This window comes from Primulina tabacum, chromosome 16, assembly GCF_025594145.1.
Source record: "Primulina tabacum isolate GXHZ01 chromosome 16, ASM2559414v2, whole genome shotgun sequence".
NCBI lineage: Eukaryota > Viridiplantae > Streptophyta > Magnoliopsida > Lamiales > Gesneriaceae > Primulina > Primulina tabacum.
Genome location: NC_134565.1, coordinates 14067605 through 14083056, shown reverse-complemented (window position 1 = coordinate 14083056; position 15452 = coordinate 14067605). Strand labels below are relative to the sequence as shown.

The 15452-nt window shown below is 35.6% G+C and overlaps 1 non-coding gene across 1 annotated transcript; it reads left to right on the top strand.

Annotated features, from left to right (window-relative positions):
• The first annotated feature begins 15037 nt into the window (after nt 1-15037).
• Nucleotides 15038-15148, top strand: LOC142530262 (small nucleolar RNA R71). The gene has a single exon (XR_012816102.1). It is a non-coding gene; the product is annotated as a small nucleolar RNA R71 (small nucleolar RNA).
• Nucleotides 15149-15452: the final 304 nt, after the last annotated feature.

Here is a 15452-nt window from a genome sequence, read left to right as displayed (position 1 = left end):
ACAATGAATAAAGTATTTTGCAGTCCGTTATTTATTTACTTCTTTTTTTTCTTTTTTTTTGAATAAATATTTTTTTTAGGGGAGTTATATTCTTGTAATTAACCATTTTTCAATAATCAATAAAAGTTTATTAATTGTTTTCTCATTTCTCACCACTTACTCACAAAAGATGTGTGAGTATATATTATACTTTTACAAAAAAAAATTCTTTCAATTATACATGTTAACAACCATACAAACCATATCTTTTAACTATATTCTTATAAAAATTTTAGAAATTATTATATTTGAAAACACACACAATTATATATATAAATATATATAAATAAATAAACACATCTATTACACATTTTATATTAATTGATCAAAAAAATTATATATATATAAATTGGTACATATGAAAAACAAATTTTTTTTAGTCTGTAATTTGAATATAATGAATATTAAAATCTAGTGTAATGTTATTTTTCAATAATTATTGACTAATGCGTCTCAGGTGCATTTTACTGACACTTTACTCGACAATGAACTAAAAATTATTAATATTATTACTATATATAAGTATATATTTTTATTTACGTAAAAAAAACTAAGAAGAGAAGAAGAAGACATTATTCATACCTTAAAAAAAATATTAAAACATACCGTTGAATCACAAGTTTAGCATCACATGAATTTTCTTTTCTTACTCTTGGATGTTGACCAACTAAGTTGAGATAAGAATGGATCTGGTTCATGACTAAATCCTTGCAGTAAATCAATAAGTTCACCTTCACTTGTAGCAGAAACTAACACCCTTCGTGAAGTTAATGAGAGAAATCAATGTTCCACAACATCATCAAGAAACGATAACAGTTTATCATAATAATTGTTAACATTTAACAAACCAATTGGCTTATTGTGGATATTTAATTGTGCCCAGCAAACGGTATGAAATATTTCCTCCAAAGTACTGAAACCTCTTGGCAAAGCAATGAAAGCATCTGAATGTTCAATCATTTGAGTAATTCGTTCATACATGTTGTCCACTTTCATTTCTTCTCATATTGTTGGTCCAGTAAGATTGGCTAAAGTAATCGGAATAATGCCTAGGACTTCACTTCCACCTGTATGCGCAGCTTTAGCAACTTTTCCCATGAGACCAACTTCACCACCACCATATACCAAATGAATCTTTTTTTAGCAAGTGTGATTCCAAGCTTTTTTGCTACTTCTTCATAAATTGAATCTTTTCCTGCACTAGATCCACAAAATACACAAATATTTTTGATTTTATTTACCGTGGACATTGACATGTTTAGAAATATGTTTTCTGTAATTGTTAGATCACAGCATATGAATTTATAAGCGTACCATGCCAAAAGTCAATATTTGAACATGAAATTATTATTAATAAAAGAAAATAAAAATTACATAAAATTAAAGCACATATATACAGCGTAGTTGTGATTGTGGCTCACATCTTTCTCTGATTTTACGTTCAGTAACGGCTTCAACGCCTTCTATGAGTCGAGGATATGCTACGAATCCAATTTTCTTATAAATCGGCAAACATGGTCTTTTAACGTCAGATTCCCAAGACAAAATTTTGTATATTTATAAATATATATATATTACTTATCAAAATAGATATGTGTAACTACAGTAGGATCTTTGTAATGCTGATTCCACCGTCCATATTGATATTCCTCCTGTTGAAATTGCCACCATAGTTTAAGAAGTTCATTTTGCACGTACCCACTAGAATGTGTATCAAGAACCTCTAGAAAATTATCCAAAAGCTCTTAATTCAAACCATTCTTAATGAATAAAATTTTATCTTCTATATTCATTGATGTCATTCCAACATTTTTGCATTTCCCCTTACAAGTCCACCTTGCACATTTATGACATCCACCTATACGTTTAGCTCTTCGCTTTTTGGCATATGTACTTTTACCAAATCCTGACATATGTCTTATTATTATTTCACTTGCTTCCCCAACCAATCGGACTTTCGCTTCAATTATCAAACGGACATCATTCGGTATGCCATAAGACATCATCAACCTTAGTCGCTCACATCTAGCTTTATATATTTTTTGCAGCGCATTATCTGGTAAACAAGCAAAATATTTACGAAGATTCACAATACACGCATCCATATTATTATTATTATTATTATATATATTTCCATTATTTTGGGAAAACTGAAGAAACCGACTTAGACAGTCACGGAGTACCGTTATCCGCCACTTAACCGGGAAATGAACTAGAATCTGCAAAAACAGAATATGAAAATATCAAACAACTATTATGGATCATATAAAGGCATAAACTCATCATTAAGAATTTCATTTTCTATAAAAGGCTTAAGTCTTTGCCCATTAACTTTAAACACATAATTATTTTTAGGAGCACCATGAGGATAAACAAATTTAACTATAAATGGTCCTGACCATCTCGATCTTAATTTTCCTGGAAATAAATGCAAACGAGAATTTTAAAGTAAAACTTTTTGTCCAATTTTAAATGACTTTCTCATAATATTTTTATCATGAAAGGCTTTAGTTTTATCTTTATAAATATTTGAATTTTCATATGCATCATTTCTTAATTCTTCAAGTTCATTTAATTGCAATTTTCTTAATTTAGATGCATCATCTAAATTAATGTTAAATGTTTTAATTGCTCAATAAGCTTTATGTTCAAGTTCAACCGGTAAATGACAATGCTTGCCAAAAACTAACCTATATGGTGACATCCCTAATGATGTTTTAAATGCAGTTCTATATGCCCATAATGCATCAGTTAATGTTAAAGACCAATCTTTTCGAGTTGGATTAACTGTTTTTTCTAAAATTTGTTTTATTTCTCTATTAGCAAGTTCAACTTGACCATTACTTTGAGGATGGTATGGGGTAGATACTTTATGTGTAATGCCATATTTTCTTAATAAAGAAGAAAATGATTTATTTATAAAATGACTTCCTCCATCACTAATTATTGCTCTAGGTATTCCAAATCGGCTAAAAATATTTTCTTTTAAAAATTTAACAACAACTTTATGATCATTAGTTCTACATGCAATTGCTTCAATCCATTTTGAAACATAATCAACAGCGACTAAAATGTAGGTAAATCCAAAAGATAATGGAAATGGACCCATAAAATCTATCCTCCAACTATCAAATATTTCAATAATTATGATTGGATTTAAAGGCATCATGTTTCGTTTTGAAATTGATCTCATCTTCTGACAGTTTTCACAAGATTTGCAAAATAAATGCGTATATTTGAATAAAGACGGCCAATAAAACCCACATTGTAAGATTTTTGTAGCTGTTTTATTGGATGAAAAATGACCTCCACATGCTTCAGAATGACAAAATTTAATAACATTACTTACTTCATTGTCGGGTATGCATCATCGAAAAATTTGGTCAGGACAATACTTAAACAAGTAAGGATCATCCCAATAAAATTTTTTAACTTCTATCAAGAATTTATTCTTATCCTGTGAATTCCAATGAGAAGGCATTTTATTTGTCACAAGAAAATTTACAATGTTAGCAAACCATGGCATAATAGTAGCATAAAACAACTGATCATCTGGAAAATTTTCATTTATTGGTATTTCATTATGAGATGATTCAGTCATTATTCTAGATAAATGATCGGCTACGACATTTTTTTTCCTTTTTTATCTTTAATTATAATATCAAATTCTTGTAACAATAAAATCCACCGTATTAATCTTGGCTTAGCATCTTGTTTATTTGATAAATATTTTAGGGCAGAATGATCAGTGTAAACAATAGTAGTAGAACCAATTAAATAAGATCGAAATTTATCTAATGCAAATACTACTGAAAGTAATTCTTTTTCAGTAGTTGAATAATTTATTTGAGCACTATTTAAGGTTCTACTAGCATAATAGATTGCATAAGGTTTTCCTTCTTTTCTTTGTCCTAACACAGCTCCTATAGCATAATCACTTGCATCACACATTAATTCAAACGGTAAAGACCAATCTGGAGGTTGTAAAATAGGTGATGTAATTAAAAGATTAATTATTTTTTTAAAAGCATTTTCACATTTCTGAGTCCATTCAAATTGTGTATCTTTTGTTAAAAGATTTGAAATCCTGCATAACCCAAGAATGATCGAACTTCTTTAACCGTTTTTGATGATGTTAAATTAGCAATAACATCAACTTTGGCTTTATCAACTTCAATTCCTTTTTCAGATATCACATGTCCTAAAACAATCCCAGATTTAACCATATAATGACATTTTTCCCAATTTAAAACAAGATTTTTTTCTTCACATCTTTTTAATACTTCTTTTAGGTTTTTAAGACAATTTTCAAATGAATTTCCAAAAACAGTTATATCATCCATAAAAATTTCTACAAATTCTTAAATCATATTACTAAAAATACTTAACATGCATCTTTGAAAAGTAGCCGGAGCATTACATAAACCAAATGGCATTTTTTAAATGCAAAAGTTCCAAAAGGACAAGTGAAAGTAGTTTTTTCTTGATCTTCTAATGATATAGGTATTTGATAATATCCTGAATACCCATCAAGAAAACAGTAATAAGAATTTCCTGCTACTTTTTCTAGAACTTGATCTAAAAATGGTAGTGGAAAATGATCTTTTCTACTTGCATCATTTAATTTTCTATAATCAATATACATACGCCAACTAGATGAAATCCTAGCTTGTAATAACTCTCCCTTTTTATTTTTTATAACAGTGATGCCTGACTTTTTAGGTACTACTTGTGTTGGACTTACCCATTTACTATCTGAGATTGGATAAATAATTCCAGCATCTAATAATTTTAATACTTCATTCTTAACAACTTCCTTCATATGTGGATTTAACATTCTTTGTGGTTGTTGATATGTTTTAGCATTTTCTTCTAAGTGAATTCTATGTGTGCAAATTAAAGGATTTATACCTTTTATATCTTTCAAAGTCCATCCAATTGCATTTTTATATTTTTTAAGTAAGTTAATTAAATCTTCTTCTTGATTTAGTAAAAGAGTGGAAGAAATTACGACATGGCATGTTTTATTTTCACCAAGAAACACGTATTTCAATTCTAATGGTAAAACTTTTAATTCAAGTTTTGTATTATCATCTTCTTTAAAATTATTTTCAGACTCAAAACTTTCCATTGGAAAAACTTCAGATTTTTTATTTTCTTCTTGTATATTTTCTTCCACAATTGTTTCTATTTCATTATCATATTCATTTTCATTTATACTTGGTTGTTTACATAAATTGAACACATTAAGTTCTAGAGTCATATTTCCAAAAGACAATTTCATTATTCCATTTCGACAATTAATTAAAGTATTTGAAGTTGCTAGAAATGGTCGTCCCAATATTACTGGAATTTCATTATGTACTTCTACTGGTTGTGTATCCAAGACAATAAAATCTACATGATATATGAATTTATCAACTTGAACCAACACATCTTCTACAATACCTCTAGGTATTTTGATTGACCTATCTGCCAGTAAGAGAGTAACAGAATTGGGTTTTAATTCACCTAAGTTTTTCATAAACTGAATAAGGAAATAAATTCACACTTGCTCCCAAATCTAACAAAGCTTTTTTAATTTTATTTTCTCCAATAATACATGAAATTGTTGGACAACCAGGATCTTTATATTTTAAACTCAAATTATTTTGTAGAATAGAACTTACTTGTTCAGTCAAGAATGCTTTCTTCTTCACATGCAATTTTCTCTTCACAGTACATAAGTCTTTTAAGAATTTTGCATAGGAAGGTACTTGTTTAATAGCATCTAATAATGGAATATTTCTCTTTACTTGTTTAAAAACTTCATAGATATCAGAATCACTTTTTTGTTTTTTATGATTTGTTCATGCATGGGGAAATGGTGGAGGTTTATTTGACTCATTTACTATTTCAGATGATTTATCATTCACCATATTATTTTTAGAATTTAAGGTATCATCATTTTCTAAAGTATCAGGATTATCATCCTTACTCTTTGATTTTAAATGATCCTTGTTTTCATTACTATATGGATCATTAACTATTTTACCACTTCTAAGGGTAATAACAGATTTTATTTGATTAATTTTTTTATTTTTTAATTCTTGATTTTGATTTTTAGGATTAGTTTGAGGTTGAGATGAAATTTTCTTTTTTCATGAATATTAAATGCAGATGCAAATTGTAATGCCCGAGAATTTTTATCCGGGTAATCTGTAATTATCGATTTATGATTTGATATGATTACGAGGGGATTAATCGGGACACGATTTGACTCAGCATGAGAAGATGTATGTGCGAGGACAGTGCCTTTCGCGCACATGCACGACGTGATGCGCGCACATGCGTAAAACGGGCAGAAGACCTCGCGCATATGCGCGAAGTGAGGGCGCGCATATGCGTGAGTTGTGCGATGAACCAAGTGTAATTCCAGAGAACCTCGCGCATATGCGCCGAGCAGGGGCGCGCATATGCACGAGGTGCTGTGCAGATGACGCGCCGAGACATATGGTCTCGCGCATATGCGCCGAGTGATGTCGCGCATATGCGCGAGACGTGTTTTGTAAAGGAATGGGCCACGTTGCTAAATCATGCATGATACATATATATATATGTATATATCAGAATGCAATTCCTCAGATTCATTCGTAAGAAATTGAGAAAAGCTTCGGGAGAAATGTGAAAAATCCTTACGCCTTTTGTGAAAGATCCGCCCGTCAGAATTTTAATCCGACTTCAGTACTGTGTTTCTATCAACGAAGGCTACAACTGGACGTAAGTTTTGTTAAGTTTTGATATGTCTTGGAATTATGATATTGTTGGAATCGAATACACTTCATATATGATGTTCTTGATATGTTGAACATCGTAGAATCGAAGTCAGATTGAAAAACAGACTGATTATGGAATTGTTATGAAATTCTGATTATATTGATTTGAAATCGGACAGATTTGGATTATGAATGAATTACAGATTGTATCGGATATGAGTTATGACTTGTAATTGATGTCTGTTGATTTGGTATTGACGGGGGATACTGAGATTGTGCCGTTATGCCGTTGATTTGACTTAAATCCAGATTAATCTGATTCAGTGTTGAATTGAGAATAGAACATTGATATTATGATTCTCGATATGTTGTTTCAGATTTACAGAGACAGTCTTTAGTTCAGAACTGATATTGCTTCAGACCGAGACTACAAACAAAAGGTATAAGTCAATGTGGTATTGGGAGATCGACTCAACTAAGATATACTTGAGTTTCCCTAAATCACATACTTCTTATTATTATGTTCATTGATTTGACTTGATATGCTTGTTCTATGGATGTATAGAAAGCAGGTATTAGACGAGTGATCTTGTGACAGAAGTGTCTGATAGTGGTGGGATCGCCACGGGCACATTGCACGATGTCACAAGATAGTGTATTGGCGATAGTGCCACAGTCTGTGACGGATAGGTCAAGACATTGGATGTTTGGTTATATCGACGTGGATAGAATTGGAGTTTCTTCTATTACTGTTGGTCGATATAAGAATGCCAACGTCTGGAAACCGGGATCCCTAGACTAGGATTGAGTCTAGTCTGAGTCGTGGAGTCACGAGTATGATTGATAGTTTTATATTAATTATGTTTCAGACTTTGATATATATTTGATATCTGCTTCATGCTTTATATTGATTATATGACTGCATGTTTCGTTGATTTATACTGGGATTATATTCTCACCAGAATTATCCGGCTGTTGTCGTGTTTGTATGTGTGCATGACAACAGGTGGGACAGGATCAGGGTCGAGGAGATGACGAGGGATCATGATTAGAGTGGAGACCACGGACTTTGATGTTGCTGTAGATAGGGTTTGAAGACTTGATAGCTAGTTGTTGAACCTTAGTCTATATTGAATGTATGCTGTACAGGACTTGTACCTTATTTTATACTGATATGTATAGTAGTATGATTTCCATTACGTTCTGCATATAAAAAAAAAATTTAGACCCTGTTTATTATAATTGATTAAATTGTCCCAATGACGATTATGAACTTGATTAGCGTCCGGGTCCCCACAACAGGTGGTATTAGAGCGATAGATCCTTTAGATTGAGATAGGAGCTAGTGAGCGGGGTAGAATGTGTGTTCTTTCCTGCTTTTGATTGCTAGCATGATTTACTGCTTTATAATGCATGTTTATCTGACTTGATTTGAAAACATGTGTTATTGAGAATGAATCAGCACCGATTCTAGATCAGCAGTAAGTTGATCGGAGGAGGACTAGAATAGAATTCTTGTTTGGGGTTATTAATCTTTTGATTATCAGATATGCCTCCGAGAAGAATACCAGAACAGGGCAGTACTTCGAATCCTCCAATGGATGTGACTGCAACTCCGATGGAGACACTGTTAAAGAGATTTCAGTCATTCCATCCACCGACTCTGAAGGGTACTGAGACTTCAGTGGATTGTGAGAGTTGGCTGGACGATATTGAGATGTTGTTCGAGTCTTTGGATTACAATGATGAGCGGAGAGTGAAACTGATTGGGCACCAGTTGCACGATGTAGCAAAGAACTGGTGGATTACCACCAAGCGGGCCTTGGAGCATCGAGGTACGACTATTACCTGGAATGTCTTTAGAATTGAATTCTATCAGAGATTCTTTCCAGTGTCGTACAGGAAGGATAAGGGAGCGGAGTTTGCAAACTTGAGACAGGGCCAGCTAAACATTGAGGAATATGTGACTAAATTTTCTACTCTGTTGCGATTTGCTCCACACGTGGCCGAGAATAAAGAAGCTATTGCGGATTAGTTCATCAATGGTTTGAATCCCGAGATTTTTACATTGGTGAACACAGGGCGACCGAATAATTTTACTGATGCCCTGAACCGAACCAAGGGAGCCGAAGCCGGTCTGATAAGACAGAGAGGAGCTTCGTTTGTGCCACAAGCACTGAGACCACAGCAACCACCTCCTCGGTTTGAAAGTGGCAGCAGTAGTGGCGGAAAGAAGGACTTCTTGAAAGCTAGAGGGAAGCAATTCAAGAAGTCAGGAAGTAGTTCTTCTAGCTCTGAGAGTCCTCGACAGAACCAGAGCTATACTGGACCTTACTGTAGCACTTGTGGAGAGAAGCATTCCACTGAGCAGTGCCGAGGAGTATTCGACAGTTGCCGTATTTGTAGGCAACGGGGACATTTTGCCAGAGTGTGTCCACAGAGAGACTCTCCGAGAACACAGGGTGCCGAATCATCTGGATCAGCGGCACAGACTGACCGACGATCAGCCGCTGTTCATTCTTTCCAGCCAGCACCGTCTATTCAGTCACAGCAGAGGCCAAGAGGAAGCTAGAAAGTGAGCCAGCCTCCGAGATAGCAGGCCAGAGTGTTCGCTTTGACTGAGGAGCAGGCACAGGAGGCACCTGACGATGTTGTTGCAGGTAACTGTTTTATTTCTGGTTATCCTGCATATGTATTGATAGATACTGGTGCATCACATACATTTATATCTGAGCAATTTGCTTTGATGCATTCTTTGCCTATTGAGTCATTGTCTGCGGTAGTGTCTGTCTCTTCTCCGTTGGGGACGGGTTTGATATCAGTGAAGTCTGTTAGATCGTGTATACTGCAGTATGATGGGCATGAAATTGAGTTAGACTGTATTGTGCTTGGGATATCTGAGTTTGATTGTATTATCGGTATCGATATGTTGACCAAGTACAGGGCTACAGTCGATTGTTTCCACAAGATTGTAAGATCCAGACCTGAGACGGCTGATGAGTGAAAATTCTACGGTAAGGGTTCTCGATCTAGAATTCCTTTGATATCTATATTGTCTATGACTCGATTGTTACAGAAAGGAGCGGAAGGATTCCTTGTCTATTCAGTTGATTTACTGAATCGAGTCCATCATTGGCGGACTTGCCAGTGGTGTGTGAGTTTGCTGATGTCTTTCCAGATGAGATTCCTGGATTGCCTCCGATTCGAGAGATAGACTTCAGCATTGAGTTGATGCCAGGTACAGTTCCGATATCTAGAGCTCCATACCGAATGGCACCAATTGAGTTGAAAGAATTGAAAGAACAGTTGGAGGATTTACTGGCCAAGGGGTATATCAGACCGAGTGTGTCTCCTTGGGGTGCTCCAGTACTGTTCGTGAGAAAGAAAGATGGTTCGATGAGGCTTTGTATCGATTACCGACAACTGAACAAAGCAACGGTAAAGAATAAATATCCGTTGCCTCGCATTGATGATTTGTTTGATCAGTTGCAGGGCTCATCTGTATATTCCGAGATCGATCTGAGATCTGGATACCATCAACTGAGAGTCAGGGATTCTGATATTTCGAAAACCGCATTTAGAACCAGGTATGGACACTATGAATTTATTGTCATGCCATTTGGTTTGACGAATGACCGGCGGTATTTATGGGGTTGATGAACCGCATATTTCAGAGATATCTGGATGATTTTGTTATCATATTCATTGATGACATTTTGATTTATTCCAAGAATATGATTGAGCATGCAGAACATCTGAGAACTGTGTTGAAAATATTGAGAGCTGAGAAATTGTATGCTAAACTGTCGAAATGCGAGTTTTGGTTGAAACAGGTAGTATTTCTGGGTCACATTATATCAGGAGACGGTATTTCTGTTGATCCCAGTAAGGTTGAAGCTGTGATTTCTTGGCCGAGACCGACTTCTGTACCAGAGATTCGCAGTTTTATGAGTTTGGCAGGATATTATCGACGTTTTATTAAAGATTTCTCCAGCATTGCCAAGCCGATTACACAGTTGACTCAGAAAAATGCACCGTTTGTTTGGTCAGAAGACTGTGAATCCAGTTTTCTGGAGTTGAAGAAGAGTTTGACCAGTGCTCCGGTGTTGACTATCCCGTCAGGTACTGGTGATTTTGTGGTTTATTGCGATGCATCTCACCGAGGATTGGGCTGTGTTTTGATGCAGCGAGGGCATGTGATCGGTTATGCCTCGAGACAGCTGAAGCCCCATGAATCTCGTTATCCAATTCATGATCTTGAATTGGCTGCCATAGTCTTTGCATTGAAGATATGGCGACATTATCTGTACGGCGAGAAGTTTGAGATTTATTCTGATCACAAAAGCTTGAAATGTCTGTTTTCACAATCAGAGCTGAATATGAGGCAGTGGAGATGGCTTGATTTGCTTAAAGATTTTGATTGTGAAATCAAATACTATCCAGGAAAATCCAATGCAGCAGCTGATGCACTGAGTCGAAAAGTATGTTCTTTGTCCTTGTCGACGATTGGTGTTTCGAATTTGATAGAAGACTGCTGTTTGTCTGGATTAGTGTTCGAGACAGATTGTCAGCCTCTGAGATTGTGTGCTATTCGGGCCGAACCCGAACTGATATTGAGAATCAAAGAAGCACGGAGAATTGATTAGAATGTACAAAATTCGATTGCTATGGTCAGAGCTGGACATCAATCGGAATGCCAGGTTCGTGACGGTGTTTTGTATGTAAATAATCGTATTGTTGTGCCAAATGTTTCAGAATTGAGACATCGAATACTGACAGAAGCGCACAACAGTCGTTTTAGCATTCATCCTGGTGGCAGGAAAATGTATAATGATTTGAAGACACAGTATTGGTGGAAACAGATGAAATCTGAAGTTACTGAAATTGTAGCCAAGTGTCTGAATTTCCAACAGGTGAAAGATGAGAGGAAGAAACCAGGAGGATTATTACAGATTTTGTCCATTCCTGAATGGAAATGGGATTACATTTCCATGGATTTTGTGACACAGTTACCGAGATCCTCCAGAGGTTGTGATGCGATTTGGGCCGTGATTGATCGATTGACCAAATCTGCATGCTTTATTTCATACAAAATGACATACAGATATGACCAGATGACCGATATCTATGTCCGAGAAATGGTTAGATTGCACGGAGTGCCGAAGTCGATTGTTTCAGACCGTGATCCTTGGTTTACTTCGCACTTCTGGCAGAGTTTGCAGCAGGCTCTCGGTCAAAGTTACATCTGAGTATCGCATATCTCCCCCAGACTGACGGACAGTCAGAGCGGACAATTCAGACATTGGAAGATATGCTGAGAGCTGTAGTGCTTGATTTTAGAACTAATTGGCAAGATGCATTGCCTCTCTGTGAGTTTTCGTACAACAATAGCTATCAAATGAGTATTGAGATGGAGTCTTTTGAAGCGTTGTACGGAAAGAAGTGTCGATCCCCTCTTTATTGGGATGATGTCTCTGAGGTTCCTGAGATTGGACCTGACATGATCAGAGATATGACGGAGAAAGTGAAACTGATTCAGAAAAGAATGAAGGCAGCACAGGACAGACAAGCCAAATATGCCAACATTCGACGTAGACCGTTGGTATTTGAGGCAGGAGACAGAGTATTTTTGAAGATTTCACCTTTCAGAGGAGTTGTCAGATTTGGCAAGAAAGGGAAGTTGTCTCCACGATACGTTGGTCCATATGAGATTCTCGAGAAGATAGGAGATCGTGCCTATCGACTCGCATTACCGCCTTCATTATCAGGGATACATGACGTCTTTCATGTATCTATGCTACGGAAATATCTCCCAGATGATTCTCACATTATTCAGCCAGACGAGACAGAACTTGATGAAAGTCTGAGTTACGTTGAAAAGCCGACACAAATTATTGATCGTAAAGAAAAGCAACTCAGAACGAAGACTATTCCTCTTGTGAAAGTTCAATGGACTCGTCATGGCACTGAAGAAGCGACCAGGAAGACTGAATCAGACATGAGACAGGAATTCCCAGCATTATTTCATTAATGTAAGTTTCTATTCAGCTTCTATTATACATTCCTTCTTATTGATATGATTAATTGCCTGTGATTTCGGGGACGAAATCATATCTTGGGGGGAGAAATGTAATGCCCGAGAATTTTTATCCTGGTAATCTGTAATTATCGATTTATGATTTGATATGATTACGAGGGGATTAATCGGGACACGATTTGACTCAGCATGAGAAGATGTATGTGCGAGGACAGTGCCTTTCGCGCACATGCGTGACGTGATGCCCGCACATGCGCAAAATGGGCAGAAGACCTCGCGCATATGCGCGAAGTGAGGGCGCGCATATGCGTGAGTTGTGCGATGAACCAAGTGTAATTCCAGAGAACCTCGCGCATATGCGCCGAGCAGGGGCGCGCATATGCGCGAGGTGCTCTGCAGATGACGCGCCGAGACATATGGTCTCGCGCATATGCGCCGAGTGATGTCGCGCATATGCGCGAAACGTGTTTTGTAAAGGAATGGGCCACGTTGCTAAATCATGCATGATATATATATATATATGTATATATCAGAATGCAATTCCTCAGATTCATTCGTAAGAAATTGAGAAAAGCTTCGGGAGAAATGTGAAAAATCCTTACGCCTTTTGTGAAAGATCCGCCCGTCAGAATTTGAATCCGACTTCAGTACTGTGTTTCTATCAACGCAGGCTACAACTGGACGTAAGTTTTGTTAAGTTTTGATATGTCTTGGAATTATGATATTGTTGGAATCGAATACACTTCATATATGATGTTCTTGATATGTTGAACATCGTAGAATCGAAGTCAGATTGAAAAACAGACTGATTATGGAATTGTTATGAAATTCTGATTATATTGATTTGAAATCGGACAGATTTGGATTATGAATGAATTAAAGATTGTATCGGATATGAGTTATGACTTGTAATTGATGTCTGTTGATTTGGTATTGACGGGGATACTGAGATTGTGCCGTTATGCCGTTGATTTGACTTAAATTCAGATTAATCAGATTCAGTGTTGAATTGAGAATAGAACATTGATATTATGATTCTCAATATGTCGTTTCAGATTTACAGAGACAGTCTTTAGTTCAGAACTGATATTGCTTCAGACCGAGACTACAAACAAAAGGTATAAGTCAATGTGGTATTGGGAGATCGACTCAACTAAGATATACTTGAGTTTCCCTAAATCACATACTTCTTATTATTATGTTCATTGATTTGACTTGATATGCTTGTTCTAAGGATGTATACAAAGCAGGTATTAGACGAGTGATCTTGTGACAGAAGTGCCTGATAGTGGTGGGATCGCCACGGGTACATTCCACGATGTCACAAGATAGTGTATTGGCGATAGTGCCACAGTCTGTGACGGATAGGTCAAGACACTGGATGTTTGGTTATATCGACGTGGATAGAATTGGAGTTTCTTCTATTACTGTTGGTCGATATAGGAATGCCAACGTCTGGAAACCGGGATCCCTACACTAGGATTGAGTCTAGTCTGAGTCGTGGAGTCACGAGTATGATTGATAGTTTTATATTAATTATGTTTCAGACTTTGATATATATTTGATATCTCCTTCATGCTTTATATTGATTATATGACTGCATGTTTCTTTGATTTATACTGGGATTATATTCTCACCGGAATTATCCGGCTGTTGTCGTGTTTGTATGTGTGCATGACAACAGGTGGGACAAGATCAGGGTCGAGGAGATGACGAGGGATCATGATTAGAGTGGAGACCACGGACTTTGATGTTGCTGTAGATAGGATTTGAACACTTGATAGCTAGTTGTTGAACCTTAGTCTGTATTGAATGTATGCTGTACAGGACTTGTACCTTATTTTATATTGATATGTATACTAGTATGATTTCCATTACGTTCTGCATATTAAAAAAAAAATTAGACCATGTTTATTATAATTGATTAAATTGTCCCAATGACGATTATGAACTTGATTAGCGTCCGGTCCCCACACAAATTTTATAGATACCACCCCCATTTGTTGATTTATTGATTTTAGTTGTTGGTGGTTCTATTGTGCCTATATTATTCCAATTTTGAGCATTTTCTGCTATTGAATCCAAATACTCCATAGCTTCATTTGGGTTTTTATCTTCTAAAGTTCTATTACACATTAATTCTATCATTTGCCTATTTTTAGGTATAAGACCTTCATAAAAGTGAGAAACTATTCTTCATGTTTCAAAACCATGATGTGGGCATGTATTAAGTAATTCTTTATATCTATCTCAACATTGATAAAATGTTTCTCCATGTTTTTGAGAAAAAGTTGTAATTTGTCTTTTAAAAGAGTTTGTTCTATGGAAAGAGAAAAACTTTTTGAGAAATTGTTGTTGCATTTCTTCCCATGATCTTATTGAACTTGATCTTAAATTTTGTAGCCATGTTTTAGCTTTATCTTTTAAAGAAAAAGGGAAAAGCTTTAATCGAACTATATCCATGCTACAATTTTGATCATTATAAGTGTTGCAAACTTCCTCAAATTCTCTTATATGTAAATATGGATTTTCATAATCTAAGCCATGAAAATTTGGTAAAAGTTGAATAATTTGAGGTTTAAAGTTGAAATTAGATGCATCAGGAGGAAAAACTAAACAAG